This window comes from Pyrus communis, chromosome 14 (assembly GCF_963583255.1).
Source record: "Pyrus communis chromosome 14, drPyrComm1.1, whole genome shotgun sequence".
Lineage (NCBI taxonomy): Eukaryota > Viridiplantae > Streptophyta > Magnoliopsida > Rosales > Rosaceae > Pyrus > Pyrus communis.
In genome coordinates, this window is record NC_084816.1 from 21,905,082 (window position 1) to 21,913,191 (window position 8,110).

Genomic DNA, 8,110 nt, shown 5'->3' on the forward strand with positions numbered 1-8,110 from the left:
CAAATGGTTCAGATCCTCTCTTTTTTTTTTTCTTTTTTTCTTTTTTAACAAATGATGTTATCTACGTTAACGGGAAGGAGTAGGCTTAGCCTCACAATGGGCTAGCAATAACGTGGTTCAAATTCGTCTTTAGCGAGAATCGAACCTAAGAGCTCTCACTTTCACTTACAAGTAAAAAAAAATATCATTAGACCGTAATACTAAGTGGTCAGATCCCCTCTTTTAACTATTCTGTTCAGTCTTCACTAGATATGCTGTCGTTCAGTGTGACCCAGTTGCTCATTTTCCCGCCGTTTCTCAGCTATCAAACATTGTTTATCTAAACCTAGAAGGCTCCACCGATTCAGTACCGTATCAGGTATTTTTCTTTTTCTTAGATATCTTGTTTGTGTTTATTTTCGCTAATGAATTCGTTAGTTTCCTTTAGTATATCTCTGTTTGGATTCCGGGAAAACTTATATCAAAACGCGTAGTGCCAAATCTCACAAGTTTTGCTGTTAACTGAAAACCCTAAACCCTAAAAACCCTTCACAAATTGGATCCAACAAAGGAAAGAAAATAGTATTTTTTTTTTTTTCTTCTCTCTTTTAGAAGTTAAAGTTGTTTCTTTTGGATCTTAACAGAACTTCGGCTGGGTTTGAAATCAAAATGTCGTTAAAAGCATGCATTGGAGATAGGATCAGTGGATTGCCAGATGAAATTCTTTGCCACATTCTTTCATTCCTTGTAACGGAGGAAGCTGTAAAGGCTAGCGTTTTATCACGTAGATGGAAGAATGTATGGGCTTATAATCCCAATATTGACCTATGCGATCTGAGATGTGGAAGAAGGATTCATTCAGAAAATTTTGAGGGAATCGTGAATCTTGTACTTCTCTCACGTGGCTCCTTAGACATTCATAGATTCAGTCTGTCTTGTGAGGATTTTGTGAACTATTCTTGTTTTGATGCTTGGATTCGCAGTGCCGTTAGGCACAATGTTGTTGAACTAGTACTTATCTTGTTGATGGGGGTTTCAGCCAAAAACTGGATCTTATTGATGGGGAGACCGTGTCCTATTACGCGGGTTTTGAGTTGCCAAAAAGCTTGTACATGTGCAACACATTGGTGGTGTTGAAGCTAAGACTCCAACCTTCTTTTACGATTACTCCTCCGTCAAACTGTTTCCCAAGTCTCAAGTTTCTCAAACTCATGTTCGATTGTCTTGATATTGACTCAATGGAGAAGCTCATTCCTTGTTGCCCTGTACTGGAAGATTTGAATATAGATTGCGAACTTGTCGATCTTGATGAGTTTCCAGTATTGAATTTCAATATCTCCGCACTGAAACTAAACAAATTACAAGTATATTTGTACCAAGGTACGTCTGAAATCCCTCGTGCATACCAAATATTTGTTACTGTCAATGCTCCAAGTCTCGAAAAGTTTGATCTCCAAGACGAATATATGGCGATCTATTCTTGGAACAAGGGAAAATCCTTAAGCAGAGCGAAGATTGATTTCAAACAGCTGCACCGGTTTCAGGGCATTGACAATGACTATATCCTTGAATCTGCTGATCGTATGCAAAGGCTTTTTGAAGGGTTGTTGTATGTTAAAGATCTTTCGGTTTCAGCTCCACTTTTTGGGGTAAGCTAGCTCTAACTTATCCCCTCTTACATTTGGAATTCGTCGAATGGAAATTCTCAACTATGTTGAGGAAATATAATTTTGCTTTATTAATAATTGATATATACTTTTTCTATGTGAAGGATCCAGAGATAATGCATCAATATCATCTACCTACGTTTAATTATTTGAACCGCTTGGAGCTATTTCTTCATACATGCTGCTCTTGGAAACTGCTGACAAATTTTCTCAAGAAATCACACAATCTGAAATATCTATTCCTTCAAAGTGTAAGTATATGTAAATTCACCCTAAGCTACATGGTACCTGGGTAATCTTCAATGACTTGATTTTTAACTTTTTTATTTTAAATAATCTTCAGAACGCGAAGTTGTCACATCCCGGCCTGGGGGGGACCACTTCCTGGGCCCGCTCCACCACCGTAGCACAATATTGTCCGCTTTGGGCCCCGACCACGCCCTCATGGTTTTGTTTCTGGGAACTCACACGAGAACTTCCCAGTGGATCACCCATCATGGGAGTGCTCTCGCGCGCTACTCGCTTAACTTCGGAGTTCCAACGGAACTCGAATCCAATGAGCTCCCAAAAGGTCTCGTGCTAGGTAGATATGAGAATATATATATAAGGATCACTCCCTGGGTGTTGTGGGATTTTACACAAGTGTTCAGCTTTTCGCCATGGTTGTGACTTTGTACACCATGTATGGTCTCCGCCAAGGTGGGTACCCGTTTGCTTGATGTCATGCCTCAAGAACATTTGCATAAAGGGATTCCGAGGACGAGCGGATGAAATGGAAGTGGTAAAGTACATGTTGAAGCAGGGTGAAGTCTTGAATAATGTGATAATATTTATTTGTGATTTCTCTGTAAAAGACGAGATGAAGTTATGCCAGGAGATGTCAACGTTCCCAAGGGCTTCAAAGGCTTGTCAAATTGAATTTCGAAAATAATGTTATGTAATTATTGATGTGGATTCCATTTTCAAAGTTGGGAAGGGGTCCGTTCTGTGTCGATGGAACTGCAGTCGTGTTTTGAACTGATGTTATCTGCTCTTAGCTTCTTTAACTTTGGATGAATGAGATTATGGATCGTTATGTGTTTGCCCTATGTATTTGCACCATGGACTTGGACCAGTTGACATGTTTACCTATTTTGAATGATAATTGAGAATTGTTCTGATTCATCACTTGTTCAGCGTATAATTTTAAGTGAAAATTTCCGAGACCATTATTGAAGTTTGATGAGGGGAAGTCGTTAATCATGTTTTCTATTTGATTCTCTCTTTTTTTTTATCGAATATATTTTCTCTCCTATTCATAACTTCTCAGATCCACGATTTAGCCAATTCCAAGTTAATATGCCTAGTTTTCATGTGTTATTTACAAATCAGACAGAAACAACGCCTATAATGTGTCATTTTTCCTTTTTAATAAAACAATTTTGGGAATGAGGAATCGAACTTTGGACCTATGATGCTTTGTTGACTTTAAAAACTATTTAGCCTACGTGGTGTGCATCCCGAATAAGTAATAAGCTAACTACATCTTTCGGTCGAATGCAAGGCGTGCCAACTCGTCAGCCGAGCTCGGCCGGGGAATAAAATAAATGTTGATGTGGCGTTGGGCACATTGCTGACTTCTTGATCTCGCGACTGCGGCCGATGAAGGAACACGTCTTGGCCTTCGGGTTCTAAAGCCTGAAGTCAAGATTGTTAGTTCTGCGAAGTTCAATACTGAATTCGGCTTTCAGTCTGCCAAATGTAGTAACCTGGTAACACCACACTTAGCTGAGAAGACTGATGAACACTTAGCTGAGAAGACTGATGAGATGACCTATTCCAACAAGTACTCGAATATCCTTGCTAGTCGAGACTTGGATAGGTAATCAGTCAGTCTCAAAGCAGTGTTATTTATCCAAATTGAAGGTGCTCCTCGGTCGACTGATTCTACGGCTCCAGTGCTGTTTATCCAAACTGAAGATGTTGCCGATTGCCTCTATAGTGTATCCAAACTGAAGGTGTGTTGGCGGGAAAAAGGAAAATAAAAATCTCAAGGTCATTGAGAGGTTGTTTGCACAGAGCAATTGTGTGTAGATTTTGAAGGGGGGCCTTAAATGATGCACTCCCTTCTCTATTTAGAGTATACCTAAGCATGTCATAAAAACTGAAAACTGATACCTATATATATATACTAAGCAGATACTTATTGGCAAGGTTCTAAAGGGTGATATGCGCTAGTCAGTCGGCGAGCAGAGGCCTAGTGTCTGGGTGTCTAGGTTGGGGCCTAGGCGGTTTTATTAATTTTAATTAAATTTATTTTATAATCTATATATAAATGTCTATTTATACTTAAAAATTTAAAAAAAAATTAAAAAAAACACATAATTGTACTGGGGTACATCAATTGCAAAATAAAATAAACTATATATTATGAAGTATAAGAAAACGTTAAAAACATGGGGTACAAGCATATAATGAGTATTCATCCAAGTGTTCAACAAGTTTATTACAATTTATTGAAAAAATAAAATGCAAAATGACGTACATGTGCAAGTAGTATCCTACGACTGTAACCTAGGTACAAAACTCTAAAATATTAATCTTAGAACATTGGTTGTCAATCTTATAAGTAGCATAATTTATTGGTACATGATTGGTATCCACTAGAGTTTGTGCATGTCTGTTGTCATGCCTCAAGACTATTTGCATACGTTGGATTCCAGGGACGACGAGATGAGTTGGTGGCAACACAGTACTTGGTCAAGCACGGTAAGGTTTCAAATAAGGTGAAAATTCGTACTTGTGATTTCCACAAAGAATCAGTGGTTCAAGGACTTGATTATTGATACTTTGAATAAGGTATGGAAGAGATTTGTAAGGTCCCCTAGGGGTTCAACGACTTGTAAAATGGATTGAATCTTCTTCCATTTAAATTGATTGTGCCTATTATTGTGGGATAATAAAAATGGAAGGTTAAGGATTAGCGGGAATCGAACCCGCATCAGTAGCTTGGAAGGCTAGGAGTTATAGTCCACGTTGATTCACATGTGAATGGACCTTGTCCTATCCAATAGGACATGAGCCTACATTAATTCTACTTCCTATATATTGTTTTATTATCCATAGCAATATTTCAAATTTCAAATTTCAAATTTCAGAATTCAATATTTCAAAATTCAAAATTTCAATATTTCAATATTGAATATTCAGAATTCAATATTTCAAAATTCAAAATTCAATATTTCAATATTTCAATATTTTAAATTAACTCTACTTCCTATAGTTTGCTAGATAAATCTAAGTTTTGCTATATTTCAAAATTCAGAGCAATATTTCAGTTGTTATTACCTATATATTGTTTTAATATTATGTAACTAGGCCTGGCAAACGGGTCTTGTTTCATGTCGTGTTCGTGTAACACATGTTATCTTAATGAGTTGTGTTGTGTCACACCTGTTATCTTAACAGGCCCTTAACAGATCGGGTCACTTTATTCAACAGGTAAAATGACCCTACCCATTAAGAATTTTTTTTTTTCTTCTTAAATTTGCACATACCACATTACCACATCAATATTACTTCAAAACATAAAAATACATTTGTCGTTAAGTACTACATCTACACTCCAAATTAAGAGCTTAATGAAGAAAAAAAACACCAAACACTACTAGTCTACTACAAAATATCAAATGTGGAAAGATATGCAAAATGAATGAGTTTTCCTTTTCAAAGTTATGAAGCCTTTCTCCGAAGTTAAAACCTTGTCAATGAAACTCAAAGCTTACATGTTATTTCTTTTACAAAATCCTTCAATTTTCATCGATCATCATGTGGAAATTGTATTGAAACTTTGGCTTGATCTATTGCCTTCAAGAGTTATGTTAATGATGTTTTCAGTAAGATTTTTCACATCATAACTCTCTTCAGCATTAACTAAGTACAGAAAAACCAAACATTATAAACCATTCAAATTATAAGAAGTTTATCAAAATAATTATGAAAAGAAATAAAACAATAGTATTATACCATATAAAAATATATTACCTCATTTTTTTTAAATTTTCTAAATTTAATTTAATATATATACACACACGTATATATATAATTATATATATGATATATACATATATATAATTATATATAGAGTAAATTGTAGCTATGGTCCCTTAACTTTAACTCAATTGGAGCAATGGTCCCTCAACTCATCAAAACGTGTGGCTATGGTCCCTCAACTAAAAATTCATTATCATTGGTCACTTAACTTTAATTCAACTAGAGAAATGGTCCCTTAACTTTAACTCAATTGTAACAATGATCTTTCCAACATAACTCGTTTTGACAAAAATTTTGACGTAGTTGATGAAAATGACCATAATTACACACTTCGATAAGTTGAAGGACCCTAATTATATAAATGGTTATTCAAACATAACTAATGTTGACAAAATTCTGACGAAATTGATGAAAATGACTATAGCTACACATTTTGATAAGTTGAGGGACCAATGGTAATAGATTTTTAGTTGAGGGACCATTGCTCCAATTTGATTAAAGTTGAGGGACCATTACTACAATTTACTCTTACATACATATATATATATATATATAATTATTATAGTATTTTTAGGGGTATAAAATTATTAAATTAATTTTTTTATCGTGTATCGGGTTACTCACATGTATACCCGGACCAACCCGTTATCTTAATATGTGCTTATTGGGTTACTCGATTCGTTATTGTGTCGACCTGATAACATGTTAATTCATAACCGTTCATCGTATATCGTGCGGTCAAAAATCATTTTAAAATTTAAAATTAAATATAAATAATACGTAATGAAAACTGACCATACGATATACGATGAACGGTTACGATCACAAGATCCCAAGGATTCCTTGGAAAAGAATCCAGCGAGATCCTTTTCGTCTACTCTCTTCTTGTGAGCAATCTTGATGGACATGTTTAGCATCGTGTTTACATTACTTGCTAAAATCTTAAAAAGGTTTTTTAGCCAAAATGGTCCTTGAGATATGCATAACTCCTCACTTTGGTCCCTAAAATTTCAAATCAATACAGGTGGTCCCTAAGATTGTCCACCATCCATCATTTTGGTTTTTCCGTTAAATGTCTCGAAGCTCCTGGCCGGAAGTTTGGGCAATTTTCAAAGCTTTGTAACTCAATCGTTTCTTAACCAAATTCGACCCATAATACATCAAAATGAAGATAGGAAAGTTTAGAATAAGATTATACATATTTGGAAGCCCAATGGTTGCCGAAGATGGTCGGAAAACAGCTTCGAAGTTGACTGGTCCAAGGGAAAACTGGAAAACTCGCCAGAAAGTGGGCAAACTTTAAACATTCATAACTTCTTCAATACTCAACAAAATCAAGTGATTCAAAAACGAAAATCATACTTCTTGACGAAGCAAAGATAATGGTACCTTTATCAGTGGTTAATGCGCCGTTATTTGGCCGAAAAACGGCTCGAAAGTGGCTAACTCGAGACCAAGACAGCCACTTTTGAGCCGTTTTCTGGCCAAAAATGCTGACTTAGCTACTGAAAGAGGTACCATTCTCTTCGTCTTGTCAAGAAGTATGATTTTTGTTTTTGATCACTTGATTTCATTGAGTATTGAAGAAGTTATGAACGTTTAATGTTTGCCCAGTTTTCGGGGAGTTTTCCAGTTGTCCCTCGGACCAGTCAACTTTGAGGCTATTTTCCGACAATCTCTGGCAACCATTGGCCTTCCAAATGGTATAATATTATTCTACACTTTCCTATCTTCATTTTGATATATTATGGGTCGAATTTAGTTAAGAAACGATTGAATTACGAAACTTTGAAAATTGCTCAAACTTACGGCCAAAACCTCCGAGACACTTAACGGAATTTTTAACGGAATGACCAAAATGAGGATGGTGGACAATCTCAGGGTCCACTTCTATTTATTTGAAATCTCAGGGACCAAAGTGAGGAGTTATGCAAATCTCAGAGACCATTTTGGCTAAAAAGCCTATTAAAAATCCAACTCCGTTAACGAACACATTGTGAAGAGTAACACTTGCAGCCCTCAGTTGTTGAGCCGACCTCAGAATATCAAATCCTGAGCCCCCCACCCTTAGCCATGTTTTATGTTTAGGGTACCTATTACCAAACACATCAAACCTCAAATATTAACGGGTTAGATGAAGACGAGAATGGTATATGAACTGTTTCTTTAAGTATTGCTCGTAGATTTTGCGTTGCGTGAATGTAGCGTGATATGGTATTGTCGATTTTTAGTTATAATGTGTCTCTTTAGAATATTACTTAACCTAATACATGATTGATTCTACTTATGTCGTACTATAGCAAATCAATCCTTCACCCTTGGTTCACTATAATACGGTGAACAACGCAACGACGAGTGCTTACTAGAAGTCACGAAACGTCATCAGCCGAGGATGAGATTGTTGATACTTACGGTTTGCTTTTTAAGAGTAG

The 8,110-nt window shown here is 36.1% G+C and overlaps 1 pseudogene; it reads left to right on the forward strand.

The window, feature by feature from the left end:
* Positions 1 to 648: 648 nt before the first annotated feature.
* On the forward strand, positions 649 to 2,782 carry LOC137714749 (F-box/FBD/LRR-repeat protein At1g78750-like; annotated as a pseudogene).
* The last annotated feature ends 5,328 nt before the right edge of the window (positions 2,783 to 8,110 follow it).